The following is a 15,895-nucleotide window of genomic DNA, read 5'->3' as shown; positions in this document are numbered from 1 at the left end:
ACAAGGGATGGAAAGACGGAGTGTGGCGTCTTCTCTGCATTTCCCCCTTTCCCCATTGTGGGACACTAAAGGAGTTTCTTATCTTCTGCAGTAATGTGGGCTCTGCTCCGGTCTGTTATGGTAAAAAAAGAGCTGAGTACAAAAAGCAAAGCAAAGATTTACCGGTTTGTCTATGTTCCAACCCTCACCTATGTCAATGAAAAATGGGTCATGACTGAAAGAACGAGATCCTGGATACAAGTGACCAAACTAAGCTTCCTCTGTAGAGTGACTGGGCTCAGCCTTAGAGACATGGAGGAGCTCTGTTATCCGGGGGTAACTCAAGGCAGAGCAGCTGCTTCTCCGCATCGAAAGGCGCCACCCTTTGAGGGATTTCCAGGCAACTCCAACAGGGAGGAGACCCTGGGGAAGACCAAGAAGTTGCTGAAGGGACTATATATCCTGTCTGGCCTGGGAACGCCTTGGGATCCCCAGAATGAGCTGGAGGATGTCCGGGTGAGAGGGATGTCTGGGTTTCCCTCCTGGACCTGTTGCCCCCGCGGCCCGATCTCAGAAAAGCTGAAGACAATGGATGGATGGATGTTTTATCATCTTTGGAATACACATTAAAATATCAACCCAACAGTTCCCTTTCCAAATATATTCAAAGGTAATTTGAGCTGCACTAAAAGGAAAATGTGATTGTTATATTAATTTCTAAAGTAAACTGTATATAACTGATTTTTAATCAATTAAATTCTTACAGATCCAAAGACACATGTATTATGATTAGTCTAATGAGGAAATTACTTTGATGTGTTAATTTTTACTGGTTGATCAGACCTAAGAACGAGAGGTTAAAAAACAAACAAACAATATTCCAGAGCATGAGTCAAGCCAGAATAAAAGACAGATGAAGGAATAAATACATCAAACCCACTAAAATTACCCAAATGACTGAAATCAATCATTGCAGCTCAATTCTTTAAACAGGACCTGGCACCACCAGCAGAACAGAATGAGATGGTGTCAGATAAAAACACTTTAGCCTCTTTGGTGGAAGGAGAAAACTGCTTTTTAAATGGACTTGGGTGTAAATAATTCTTGGAATGAGCCCATTGTGGTGACAGTGAGATGTAACAGAGGACTGAGAAAACATTTGTTTTGAGTTTGTGTGAGTAAACCGAAAAGATGTTGTACGTCAATTTGGTGGCAATCACATGATTTTATAGAACAAATGATGAGTTTAATCCCAGTTTGAGTCACCTGCACCAACAAAGGTCCTCTCAACCCAATTGCCTGAAACAACAACCAGGCCTACTCCCTAACCCCTGACCACACCCAGTATGTGCTTCAGAAAGGAAAAGCAAAGGTAGCAATGCAATTAGCAGATCACAGAGTAAACAAAATAGCACACAACTATACCACAAAAAGTATTTTTTCTTTTCTTTTTTACAATTTCAAGAAAAACAAATAACAAACAATAAAATAATCAGCTTTAGATTTTTCGGTGCTCAGCTGCAAAGCCACCACAGCGGGAAACGTCGCCAAATGTTTAAAAATGAGTTTCTATCCCAACATGCTTATTTCCTAAAAGATCTAATAAAACTCTTGTAAAAGTAAAAAACATATTTTTAATGTACCATTAATTAGGGCTGGATATAGAAAAAAGCATATAGATAAAATAGAATCGATCACATTGATCGAAATTGATAATTATCAACAAATTCAAAACATATATTTTAAGTGCAGCCTTGGCCATTTTATGCTGTTGCTTGGCAACCTAATTTTAGATACAAAACACAAAAACACTGAATTCAAACTCAACCCTGTATTCAACCAACTTTTTACCAAAACTGCAAGTTTTAAAAAAAGAAAAAGGAACGCATGCTCTCTGAACTCTTTAAAGGGGGCGGAGCGTTGCTGGTTCTGGGTTTGTGATTGGTTGGGAGAATGTAATGACTGTAGTATTAACCTACATGATAGGCTAGAATGCATAAGAAAGGACAACTGTTATTCTATTGAACTTTTTATTAAACTTGTTTTTCTATCATCGATATAGGTCTATCGATCAAAACATAGTGTTATTGAATTATTGTCCAGCCCTAATATTTATTTCATCAGACTGAATCTTTTGGAGATCCGGTATTTGACCATTATATACGGTGTCACTGGTTTAAGAGTTGGGAACTCTGATTATCTGGCACGGTTCAGCATCAAAACATTTTGAAAACCCTGAAACTATATTCTCACTGCTTAAAGGTTTTTTAGCAGTAATATAATTTTAAGCTTCCTCTCACAGTCCAAAAACATGACTGTTAGGTTAATTGATCGCTCTAAATTGCCCTTAGGTGTGTGTGTTCCTGGTTGTTTGTCCTGTGTGCATCTCTGTGTTGCCCTGTGACGGACTGGCTCTTGCCAACTGACTGCTGGAGACAAGCCACTGCCCCGCGACCCTACATAGATAAGCGGGTATCGACACTGGACTAATGGATGGTACAGTTTAGGATGTAATGGGCTCAGGGCTCAGTCAGGCTACATTCACATGAATTTTCAAGTTAGGTTCTCAGCTCTATCATATAATTATGCTTAATCTAAACCTTTCCATTGCACCTAAAACTGTATGCTGAGTATTTTAGCGTCCTCTCTCCCGGGTCAAGTCTTTTGCAGCCTCTAGCAGGTTTTCCTTGAGGACAGCCCTGGATTCAGCTCTATCCATCTCCCCATCAAGTCTGACCAGCTTCCCTGTCCCTGAACACAAATGCGTAGCACACTGGTCAGAGTTTCATTAGTGACAAAGTTTTAAACCACGTGTGCTTTCCTTCTTACTTCACTGTTTCCTTTGGTTTCCTGTAAAGCACTGTGGTTTGCCTTGTGTATGAATACAAATAAGCTTACCTTGCCCGACTTTGTGCTGGCCATATGTTAAACTATGTTCTTGTGACAAAACAACATGCAGAATACTTCACAGGGTAATGGATACTCTTTCAAAGTGCTGTGTATGATTAGAAACTGAGTGAAGATCATTAGACTCATTGATTTATACTTAAATGAAAATCGGAGGGAAAAATATTTTGGTTTCAGCTCTGTGAACTCCTTTCAGTCACCATTCTGAGGGGTTTTTCTCAGAAAAAAGCCCCTGACTTTGCCATTAATAATAGCTGAGTATACAGTAGATTCGCTAACATGTGGGCAATTAGGCTGGCTCTTTTGACTCAGGTCCATTAATGACGCTGATCTTTTTTTATGACGCCCCATTTGATCTTTCCAGCACTTAACTGTTCTTGGTTCAATACACACCGCGGACTGCATGTTTATTCTTGTATTAGTCTCGCCGAGGAAAATCAAAGGTTTCTCCCCAGACATTGCTCACAAACTCGCGGCACTAAAAAAAGCATGTATGTGACAGCGATTTCGTTGTTAAAAATAGATAAATCATCAATATAACAAAAAGCTAAATTGTATAACAAGAGTGTTTTTGTACAGTATGTTGCCATATGAAAAATTAAGGAAACTATTACGTATGCCTTTGTGTTTTTTTCCTAACATAATTGGACATATGGGTATGTAATATCCTTTTCTGCAGTAGGTGTGCTCTGACTGTTGACGTGAGAGTCGACACCATGGTGAGATCAAACGAGCTGTCTGGGGCCTTCAGAAGAATAACCGGAGCAGTTTATGAGTCTGGTGAGGGATTTAAAGAGGTCTGGATAGAACAGATAGAATATAATTTGAGATGTTAGATCTCAGAGAGGTTAAATAAAGAACAATATTATTATTATTATTATTGTTGTTGTTATTATTATTATATTGGGAGATCCTTTCTTAAATTTCCCTTTCCCACAAGGACTAGAAGACAAAAAAAAAAAAAAGAGTGACAGCCATTCACACTTTTGACATGTTATTTATACTTTTCATACACTGCTAATTATTTTACCCTAAAACGAACAATCTGTTTCCTAAATCACTATCAACATCTGGATGCTTCTGAAATAATATTTTACTGACATGAAGATTATTTATCATATTTATCATAAATGTGTATTATTTTTCATATTTTTTGCCTGCATTCCCATGAAAATGCTTTTTAAAAAACAGGCACACAAAAAAACACAAGACCATAAAAATGTGGTGTGCATTTGTATTCAGACGCCCCTCCTTCCCCGATTAAATACTTTATAGAATCACCTTTAGCTGAAGACCTCTGTGGCGCCTTTCCCAGCTTTGCAAAGTGGGAGACATCTTCACAAAATAGCTGACGCTCAGTCAGATTCGATGAAGGTTATCGAGTATTTTTAATTCTGACCACAACTTGCCAATTAGCCATACAGTAGGTGTGGACTTTGACTAGGTCAGTCTGATACAAAAATATGGTTTGATCTAAAGCAGGGGTGTCCAAACTTTTTGGCATATGGGTCGAAATTGTCAAGTCAAAGGAATCCAACAGCCAAAAAGTGATAATGTTAATATTTGCTTGCTCTAAAAAATATGATTTTGATCATTTAAAAAAAAATCAATAAGGTTTTTTGTAGGAAAAGAATATGTAAATCATGCAGATCCACAAATAAAAGAGTTTTGCTTATTTGTCGTATTCAAAGATTCAGTTTGTGAATTATTTTAAATTATTTACTTTGACTCTTTAATAATAATAAACTGAACTATTTTTAGTTTAGCAATATCAGAAAAGGATTTTGGTCAGTTGTTCTTTGAAAACACTTACTATAATTAGCCATTTTTAATAAATTAAAAAGCTTATTTTAATGCACCAAGGTCTGTATTTGTGTAATCAAATGCCATGGGTCTTATTTATTATGAAATTAAAGAGAATGTGAAATGTGTGGTTATTAAAAGATGAATACATTTTGTTGTACCTAATATTATCAAAGGAAGATGTTAACTTTTTTGTAATAGTTATTGACCAAATTTAACAGAAGTTTCCATCTGCATCAGCCACCTGTGCTTGTGCATCAAATCTTTCTTCAAATGCGGTTGAGACGGGCCACCCAAAATCAGCACAGGGTTCACAAATGGCCGCACTTTGGATGTGCCCGATTTAAAGCATTAAAGCTCTGATTGCTTTTCTCCTAGAAATCTGATTGTTATAAAATTGGAGGGATTTTGACATTTTCAAAGCAATCGGTAGCAGACAAGGGTCAGAAGATTTCGCTGGAGTTGACTGAAATGTTGCCTTTATGTCTACTCTACAAAAGAAACAAAACCAGCAACCTTGGGTTCATTCTATATTACAGACAAGGAAACAGGATGGAGAATATCATAATTTGATGCCAGACCTCAAGGTTAATGCAAATTCATTCAGAGCCAGCACCAGGTGTTGCGACAGCGACAAAAGTTGAACTTTTTTCAACTTTCTTGTGTCGTGTCGCTGGCCGGCGTGCGCACGTCAGCGTTTATGAGCTCGGGATTTCACATGCACGACTTTCACCAGTAGCTTGGCTGCAGGAGGACCAGCGATTGTCGGCTCACGGCACAGGTTCTATAGGAAATGAATAGAGAGAGATCAACGTTGCCTCCCATGGGTGTCAAGCCAATAACACAGCCACCACCATGTTTACAAGTGTCTCCAGGCTGATGTGCAGTGTTAGCTTTCAGCTACATCTAAGCCAAGCAGTTAAGTTTTGCCCTTATCTGTCCATACTGCCTTCCAGATGTTTGCTGTGTCGTGTTAGGTCAAGTCAAGATATTTAACGATAAATTCAAAACATGCAAAACATCAACCAAGAAAACTGGTAGTAAACAACCAGGGCATGTTGTGAATTTCCTTTAGCAATGGCTTTCTTCTGAGCACTTGTTCATAAAGTTTCATTAGTGTGAGGTGGATTTTCACCAAGGGATTTTTACCACATGCAACAAAGCAAACCAATCAGAAGATCGGATGGACTATATCAATGGTTCTCCTAGTCCCAGTAGCCAAACAAACACTGATTATGTTTCACTTTATATTAATCTGCCTTTCATTAATTTTGTTGCAGCACCCTAGTAACCTGCTACAAGAATAATCCTTTACTTCTCCTGCAGTTCTTTTTTTTTCAGCTCCACATATCTTTCAACCGTTCAACCTCAGCACTACAAAGAAATGTGTAACTACGTAAGGTTTAAAGGTTGAAATTTCTTTCTGCCACCTAGCACAGACAGTCTGACAGAGAGAGAGGTCTGGGCGATAACCCGAAAATTTACTGATACCGAAATTTACAACAATAACCAAAGTAATTTTGCCCATGTTGGTATTTTCGGTATCTGAAAATGAAAATGAAAGTAAAAGTCGTTTTTCTATGCAAAAGTAGTCTATGGTAATGTCCCCTTCAGACGCTGCGCTACATGTACAGTCTGTAGTCAAGCGACTCCACCCAATCCAGATTGAAAGAAGAAGCGAAGGAGATGGTAAGGTCGAGAAAATGGAAGCGGCGGTGGTGGTGGAGTCGGTCAAGGAGGAAGAGGAGCAGCTGTTAAATACGTTGCAGCCACATCTGATCTCTGGTTCAGTCGCACGATGGAGCCGTACATTAGTTTGACTCTGTACATTACATTAGGGACAAATGGAAACTGCGTGCCAGAGTGCTCCAGACGATACTGGGGAGATGGTCGAACAAGGTTTAACCCCATAATTCCACATCCTCCGCTCCTCTACATGTCCGCTCTGTTGCAGACCGCCTCCATGAGTCCGTGAAAAGCAAAGCCTGCTACATCCAGGGTTACTCCATCCAGGTCTGCTCCAAAGTTTCTTGGGAGGAGAAGAGAGCGTGTGCGATCATCGTCATTACAAGCTGAATATAAATCTTTTTGGAGAGGATAACCACGTTTCAAATGAAATGTTGAAAGGACAAATCTGCTTCCTTATTTGGTGCAAGAAGAGTGGTTTGCACCCGATATGTAAATAAAACAGCTATTTTTATTGTGAATATTAAAAAAATGCATTTTGTGTTTAACAATCTTTATTTACACCCCTTAACTTTGACAAACCAGAGGTTGTTGACGTTCTTTCTCCTGATTGCTACAATTACAGCTGTGGAACTTCACTGGAATAAATTGCATCTATAAGAAAACTTTGCTGAGATTGTCCAGGTGAATTACACCTTTATACCACCAATATAACTGATTGTGAAATAGCGAGGGGGGTGGGGGTACTATTATTGTCCATCTATTGTTATCATGGTGAACTGTTCAATATATCACAATATTAGTTTTAGGCCATATCCCCAGTCGTACGTTTGCGTCCTATAGGGGGGACCAAGTTGCATAAAGAATGTTTTAACAGGTTGCATCAAGCATACAGAATCTGTGCGTATATATCAGGATTTATAATAAATAATTCACTGAAAAATTACATTAAAAACAAGGTTCTTAAAAATAATGTGGCGTGGTTATTGCTGCCCAGCAGTCATGCTGTTTTGAGTCGCCTTTCTCTCCCATTTTGATGCTCGGTTTGGCCTTCAGCGAGTCGTCTTCCCCAGGTCTAGAAGAATAAATGTTGCTGCCTTGTGTTTGGCTGACATGCTGTTTGTGTTAGCCAGCAACTCAACACTTTTCCCTTCTAAAGTTGCCAGTGAAAATGTATCAACAAAGTTTTTAAATTAAACCAAGATGTCGTGAGTCCCACTAATTCTGATGGACATGTGGATTCGTCCTACTGAGGATAAATCAGAAGTCTCCATTCAGTCAGGAGGAGGCTTCGGGACCTACTCGATCTTTTCTGCTGTCAGGGAACTCTTTAATCAGGTGTTTAAGATTTTGTCTTGATAAAGGAAATTAGGGTCAACCTAAAACCTTTTGGACCTCATTAAAGGAGGTTCTCTTTAGAAAACTGAAGCAGGAATGATCAGATACTGGGATAAACCTTTGAAAAAGATCTTGCCTTTACAAACTAAATCCTAATCTGGGGAAGTTGTTACTACATTAAATGCACAGCTTAATGCTCTGAGACACACAGCGTTGAAATGCGGTAACAGACAGCAACTTTTCAATCGTGAATAAGAACACACGACCCAGAGACAACTAAAATATGCAAACATGCATTATTTGTCACGCGTAAGCACAAGAGCACTTGTGCACAGCAGAACAAAGGGGCTGACGCGCACACTTCCGAGTTATTTCTCAGTATTAAACGTGTTAAATAAGAAGCATCAAAAATGTAGCCCAACCTAAAAATAACATCATAAATGAGTAAAAACCGAGCGGGGAGGGCTGCCAGAACACCGCCATGCTGCCTCGGTCTTCTTCTGTTTCAGCTCTTGAGTGTCAGGACTCACTTTTCATTAGCATCTGTGCACAAAAGCACAGGATGGGAATATCTCCTCTGATGGTGGGACACGCAGTCAGTGCATGGATAGCCAAGCTGTGCACGCAGACCATGAGGTCATGTTTCTTATCCTGATAACACAATGGAAACAACACAGGGTATTCCAGCATTCCAGCAGGATAAAGCAAAAAAATATGGTAGTGAACATGCATATCTATCTATCTATCTATCTATCTATCTATCTATCTATCTATCTATCTATCTATCTATATCTATATCTATATATATATATATATATATATATATATATATATATATATATATATATATATATATATATATATATATATATATATATGTGTGTGTGTGTGTGTGTGTGCGTGTGTGTGTGTGTGTGTGTATAAATGTGCAATGATGCATTAGTAAAACACATTTCACTCAGAGTATTTACTATTAGTCTGTTCATCAATTCTTCAGCAGTGGTTGAACACAGTAAAATGACTGACTTGATTGCTGTGAAAGCAGCCAGGGGTAAGTCTGAGACTATCTGATGACGGACAGATTAACCCTCATGACACCTTCCAGTGTTTTCCACACACATACATCGATCAGGCATGTAACATTACAACATCATGTCACTCTGGCTGTTGAATAACACCCGGTTAAGTGAGCATTTCGTCCTTAATATTGATGTTTGAAAAACGGGCAAAGGCTTTGACGAGGGCCGAATTGTGACGGCTAGACGACTGGGTTGAGGGCAGCTCTTGTGGGGTTTCCCCTGTTCTGCAGTGGTTTCCATCAATGGTGGTGCAAGGTAGGAGCAGTGGTGAACCAGCGACAGGATCACAGCTCAATAATGCAGGTGGGCAGCGGAGGATTTCCATTTTGGTCTGATTACTGAAGACAGAAAAGCCAGAACTCAGTGCGCTGTAGACCCATCAGGACGCCCATCCTGACCTCTAACAGAGCAGACCATGGGGATCAAAAGAGCACTGGAAGAAGAGGCGTTGTTTGATGAATCCTATTATCTTATTCAAACCATAAATTCCTGTTTACATGTGCGTCACTTACCAGGATAACACAGGATGCACAATGAGAAGAGGGCTAGCTAATGGATGCAGTGGGCAGGGGCAGATGTTGCTGTGGGGGTTACATCCCCGCTAGTTGAAAGTGCGTCAGAACCCACCAGGAGCTGTAGGCAGGTTTTTGCTTAGATTTGGTTAAGCAGTTAGTAAGTTTGCCCATTTTCTTAGAATGGCTAATACTGTGCATTTTTTTTATTTTTATTTTTTGGAGCCAATGTTATGTAATTTTCTTGACATTGCAGCAAATGTCCACTCAAGGCATGACTTCACCTGCTGAGGTTGTAAATTCCCCATTAAGCAGTGTGACTCAATAATGCACAGAGGATCAGCTGTTAATTACACTTGACCATTTCATAATGGATGTTGGTGCTCTCAGTCCTGAAAGTGTTGTCTGATGATGTCTGTGGGCTTTTTCACTTGGCTAATGCTCCCTGCCACAAATAAAAAAAAAATGGTTCAAGAATGGTTTGAGGAACATAACAGCAAGTTGGAGGAAGAATTGTCCGACTGATTCCCCAGATCTCAGTCATATTGAGTATTTTTGGGATGTGATGGGCAAAATAAATCAGATCTGCGGAATACCTCACCTCACAGCTTCTGGGATCTGCTGCTTCCAGTTGGGTGCCGTACACCACAGCAGACCTTCAGGTCAACACGATAAAAGAACCGGTGGCGAAAAATTAATGCCACACCGGTTTATAATGCTCCTGTTATAGCAGGGGGTGGTTCCTCTCCACTGTCGCCATATGCTAGTTCAGGATGAGGGACTACTGCAAAGTCTGGATATAAAACAATCTGCTGGCTTCCTCAGATAAACACCGTTTTGCTGATTAGCATTTTGTGAACAACTGAGTTCGACAGAACAGAATTGGCACGTTTTTGGATCGGAACCCGTGGGATCAGATTGATTTGGAAAGATTTCAATGGCATGATTAAATTTTGGAGCAAATTGGACTGTATGCAAATAGATAAGAAACGAACCTGCTGTCTTGTGAAGCAGATTCTTGTGAATAGGCGCTGTGTAAATTGAACAGAATAATCCCATTGGTCAGATCCTTCCTGAGAATATAAATCCAACATGGCGCTTTTTGGCTACTTGGTGCATATTTGGTTGGAGGTAAAGTTATGAATGAGTGACAGGAGGGGTGAAACCGGATACATAAAATAAATTATTTATTTATTGCATGTCTATAAAAAGTCTACTATGCATGTTTTTTCATTTAGTGCATGGAGTTATTAGACAAACCTCTCAATTAACACATAATCATCCTATTGTGATGAGCAGAACAACAGTGGAAGCTTTTATTGGCTCCTTCTGTTTAATCCTAGCCCTTTCCCCCTCATAATTAACAATATTTATTCTTTCTCCATGTTTGAGTGATTCCCTTGCACCGAATCTGTTTTTGGCACTTTCCGTCCGGTTCTCAGTGGGTCTAGTTGGCTGTATAACAACGAGGATTAAAGACCTTACCGAGGAGCGGCTGTTCCCGTCCTATAATCCTCTCCTGCGCGCAGGGCGGGCCGTCCCGACCGTCCCTGGTTCCGGCGAAGAACTTGGTGGAGCGCCGCAAACCAGCCGCACCTTCCGCGGAGTGCGAAGGAGACAGTCAATCCATTTCACCTGGAGGGTCCAGAGCGCCACGTCCTGCGGGGCAAAGTCATAAGGAGCGTCTGGTAGTCCATGCCTAGGTCTCGGAGCAGGTGATGCGGAGAGACGCGGCGAGGCGCTTAAACGTCGCTAATCTCCCCAATCAACAATCCCATCTCTCTCTCTCTCTCTCTCTCTCTCTCTCTCTCTCTCTCTCTCTCTCTCTCTCTCTCTCTCTCTCTCTCTCTCTCTCTCTCTCTCTCTCTCTCTAACACAAACCCAGTGAAAGTTTGAAATAAAGCAACACGGGCGGCAAACCAATGGCGGAGTTTTTTCTGCACCTGCTCTTGTGGGAATTGTACAAAGAGTCTGCATACAGGTAGTGAGACTGAGTGCTTCTTTAATAAAACGGCAGGAGGCAAAGAAGGTTGAATTTGTATATATTGCAGGGCCCACAAATAGACACAACACAATATAAAACAAACGTATATTATTCTTCTTAATATGTGTCCGATGGTACATCCTGATTAGCTCACAGAAAATAAGGTAACAGGGCAAAAAAAATAGATATATGTCGCCCCCTGCCGGCGGCTGGGGTTCACTACCACTTACCGGAAGGCATTTATTTATAGACGGTAACTCATCTATACAGTTACCATATTTATTTATGTCTTTTTTATGTTTTGTGGGGGGAGGCCAGAGTACCTCGGAGAGAACCCATGCATGCACAGGGAGAACATGCAAAACCTCATAGCTGGGGTTCAAAGTAAGACCTTCTTCCTGCAGGGCAATAGTGCTACAAACGCCGCCACTGCAGCCTGTAGTTCATCACCCCAGAGTCATCAGTTATCAGTTAGCCGAGAGGTTTGTGTAGGAATAAAGACAGCCATCTCTCATGAGACAATCAAGTATAGAAGAGTATCAATTAAAAAATAACACAATGTAATAAAACTTAATACAATTTTATTTATATAGAGCCATGATACGTGTCATGCCAAGGCACTGTACAAAGTCAAATTCAATAAGATTATACAGATTGGATCAGATTATACAGATTGGTGAAAAAGTGTCCTGTCTAAGGAAACCCAGCAGATTGCATCAAGTCTTGACAAGCAGCGTCCACTCATGAAAGAGCGTAGAGCTACAGGGAGAGTCCATGGCTTTGCAGCAATCCCTCATACTGAGCAAGCATGAAGCGACAGTGGAGAGGAAAACTCCCCTTTAACGGGAAGGAAAAACCTCCAGCAGAACCAGGCTCAGTATGAACGGTCATCTGCCTCGACCGACTGGGGGTTAGAGAAGACAGAGCAGAGACACAGAAAGCACAGAAGCACACATTGATCCAGTAATCTGTTCTTCATTAGATGGTAATAGCAGGTGATCTGTCTTCGTTGCATGATGTCACAGCTAACAGAACGCCAGACCAGGTGTACCTACTATGAAGAAAAAAAGAGACAACAAACAATGCACATTGGAGAACAGTAGGAGAAATCAGCAGAGTGAGAAAAATAGACCCTGATGTCCTCAAGCAGCCTAAGCCTATAGCAGCATAACTATAGAGGTAGCTCAAAACCATATCTGTTTCTCTTAGCATTTTAATAAAAAGGCATCCATCCATCCATCCGTCCGTCCGTCCATCTTCTGCTTATCAGGTTGCAGGGGCAACAGGTCCAGGAGAGAAACCCAGACACCCATCCAAAGCAGCGGCTCTACTCTGAGCTTGCCCTGGATAACAGAGCTCCTCACCATATCTCTGGAGGCATGTAAGTAAAATGTAGAGTATTATTTACGCCTATTCTCAATTATCAATAGTTTTTATGGTTAGAGCTGCTGATCAGGGTTTTCTTTTTTTTTCTTTTAATTTTCTATGGTACTTTGATGATTTATCTTTGGTGATGAGTCAGTTTAAGGGGTATGATTATGGTTAAAATGGAAGTTTTGCTGTTCTCCCTCTCACCATTTTTCAAGGTTCAATTCAGCTTGTAAGTTGCACGAAACATTTATGTAAAATTAAGATGTGTATTTTATTTTGAGCTGTACATCTGCAATGAAATGCAATAGTATTCCTTTCATGTGAGCTTTTCCACATTTTGTGTTTGGGAGACTTATGGCTACAATCTTTTGGAGACCAGTCTAAAGAGGCTTAACCATTAAACAAAAGAAATGGTCTGGCAGTGGACTGAAAAAACTGTTCAAGCAGACAAACAAGCCTGAGAAAACAACATGGATCGAGGCAGTCATAATGAACAATAAGAATGTCTGGTTCTCTAGCAGCAAATCTGCACCCAGGAGTTTGGTTTCATTAATGTTCTCTCGGTAAGGCCCTGGCGTAGTTTTTTCCCTTTGTTTCTTGGCCTTTTTCGTAAAAAATCTGATAATTTTCCACATTGAGTTAGTTTCTTTAATTTAAAGTCCATGAAGTGGTGAAAGATTTTTTTTACAATCTTATTTTATTGTTAGGTAAAATTATCCTCAGTGTCTGTTGTGTTTCATTTGTTAAAATGTGTTTAGTTTACAGTCAGTTTACCCTTCTGACCACAAGGTGTCAGTGCTGTACAACTTCTCTGTCACGTCTCATAATTTTGCTGCTGTCTTGTCTAAATTTTCCTCCACCAACACACAAACACTGCCTTTACAGGCAGCATTAACACTTGTAAATCCTCTGTGCAGCCTACAATAATTCCAACCATTGCTTGAGCCCTTTCATCCTCCTTAGGAAGCCCACGCTCCCACGCAAGTCCGCTTGAATTAACGGGCAGTTAGGGGAGGAAACTCTCTTGTTGCTCTTGTCTCGACACCCCTGCTTTGAGGTTGGTTTGATCTCCATCCGTGGTCGTCGGATGGTGGACAGAACTATTTTGGGTGGGTGCAAGGGGATTTTCTTTTGGCCTTTTGATGGTACTGAGTCATGAGACTCGGCTCTGCTCTAGAAAGGGCAGGAAAGCTATGATTGCACTATATTTCTGTATGAGTAAACGTTGGTGAAAATAATCAAAGCAACCATAATGAATGAATCGCGGAACACACAGAGATGCGAGTCCAGAACAGAGGATTTCTAAAGATGAGTAAAAACAAGTAAAGAGACTGAGGCCAAATGCTGGAGGTCACCGAGTTGTGACTAAAAAATAAGTAAGCATATGTTTTCCTTTTGTCGTTTTTCCTTTTCTCTGAACCTTAAATTAGTTAATGTCAAGAATTTAGAAGAGAAAGAAATGTCTTCTGTGGACCAAAAGTTTTAAGGCAAGTCCAACAAACAACTCCAATAACTACAGAACAGAGCATACACACATTCTGGTCTTTTCTTCTTCCAGTTTCCTCTCTGTAAGGAGATGAAAAGATCTTTCATGTTGTTTCCTCTTGTTGCATTATTTATTACTGTGTGGCGCTTTATTAGCTGGTTTCATCTCAGATTTTGCAGTCTGGTTTTGGGGAAGCCTTTGAAATGTGTTTCTGACTCCAAACAATCCTTTGCCTGCTTTCTCTCGCTAGCTCTAGTTGCCTCCTCTCTTATGTGAATAAAAAAAGAAAAGAAAAAAAAAGATTTTCAAAGCGGATGAGCCACACTCTGAAGCCAAAATCCATTCAGCACTGTCCTGAGGAACAGAGATGTTGTTTCTTGTTTCATGGCTGACATGAAAGAAGAGATGAGCATCTTTTTTTTTTGTCATTAGCCTTTATTAGCATCATTAGCGGAGTATGGATGAACTTCAGATGACTGGCTTGGAGTTATTTGTATTGCCACAGAAGCAACGTGAATTGTATTTTATGTACCGCATCGCTTTATTGCCTATAAATGGGGTATGATTTCAAGAGCTATTGTATTACAGGTACAACCACTAGATGGTGGAGCTACCCTTGATTTAAAATAAGAATAGAAGAAAGAGAGATTGAGTTACTGGAACTTATCACAGACATGCGGGTAATGTTGATTAATCAAACAAATTGAGGCAACTGATTTAAGCTTCAACATAAAACGTATAGAACGTTCTGCACCCCTCTAAACGGGACAAATACCAACTTTATTTCCTATGAAATGTGTTTCAGTAGATTAGGAAAAACACTAATTTCTTCATATGACAATGTCTGAGATGGCCTAGGGCAAAAGAAAATAAATGTAACAGTTTAAGGGCCTCCACACCACCAGGTGGCTCCCAAGAGCAACAGAATGTTAACCAAAGTCAGGTTGACCAAAGTCGCAGTCAATAACTTCAGGTAAATAAATTCCGTTTACAACCACAAACTTCAATGTCTTTTATGAGGATTTTATGGGCCAGACCAACACGCAGACAACCGCAAAATGGGAGAAAAAACTACCGTAGTTGACATTTTTCACTAATACAAATCAGATTTGTGTCATGCATTTTTATTGAGCCCTCTTTTAATTCTTTTCCCCGTTTTATTCAATGCTTGCATGTTTACTGTTGTTTTATACGGTTTATTTCATGTATGCTTTATGTAATGGTATTTTCACTGTGTCTTATCTTTGTTCTTTGGTTTTTCCTGTAAAGCCTTTTGAATTACCCATGGATATAACTATACAAATAAACTAACCTTTCCTTTTAATCTGACACGCTTAAATAAAATCTAATGCATTCAGAAGTAAAAGCATCTTCATACAATACAAAAATCCAATTTGGAATCTGAGCCAAGACTTGCTTCTCATTTGTTAAGAATGCTCTTAAAATCCTGTGAAATGACAGTGTGTCTTGCAAAATAGTTGGCTCTATGTCAAAGATGTGTTTTGATTTGTTGTTTTCCAGTCGTGAACATTATTAATGATGATGTTAGACGTTTAAAGCACAAATGTTCAAATATGAATGATATACAGGCGATATCTGTTGAGCTGTCAGAAGGCCCCCTAATCAAAGTTAGGGCCCACTAGAAGCTGTGGAAAAAACAAATCCAGCACACACATCAGAACTTAACATTTAATCGGTTCATCTCAAATGGTCACTGGCAACAATAATTTACAACAATGTTTTAAATTAT

The 15,895-nt window shown here is 39.9% G+C and overlaps 1 protein-coding gene across 1 annotated transcript in view; it reads right to left on the bottom strand.

Annotated features, from left to right (window-relative positions):
* The window catches only part of LOC118563047 (FERM and PDZ domain-containing protein 1-like), a 35,951-nt gene extending 24,856 nt beyond the window's left edge, over positions 1–11,095 (bottom strand). The window contains exon 1 of the mRNA XM_036136641.1: positions 10,790–11,095. The gene's annotated coding sequence lies outside the window, so the exon portion shown is untranslated. The remainder of the gene's footprint in view (positions 1–10,789) is intronic.
* Between the last annotated feature and the right edge of the window lie 4,800 nt (positions 11,096–15,895).

The sequence above is a fragment of the Fundulus heteroclitus genome, chromosome 5 (assembly GCF_011125445.2).
Source record: "Fundulus heteroclitus isolate FHET01 chromosome 5, MU-UCD_Fhet_4.1, whole genome shotgun sequence".
NCBI classification, from domain to species: domain Eukaryota; kingdom Metazoa; phylum Chordata; class Actinopteri; order Cyprinodontiformes; family Fundulidae; genus Fundulus; species Fundulus heteroclitus.
This window is presented reverse-complemented; position numbering and strand designations above follow the sequence as displayed.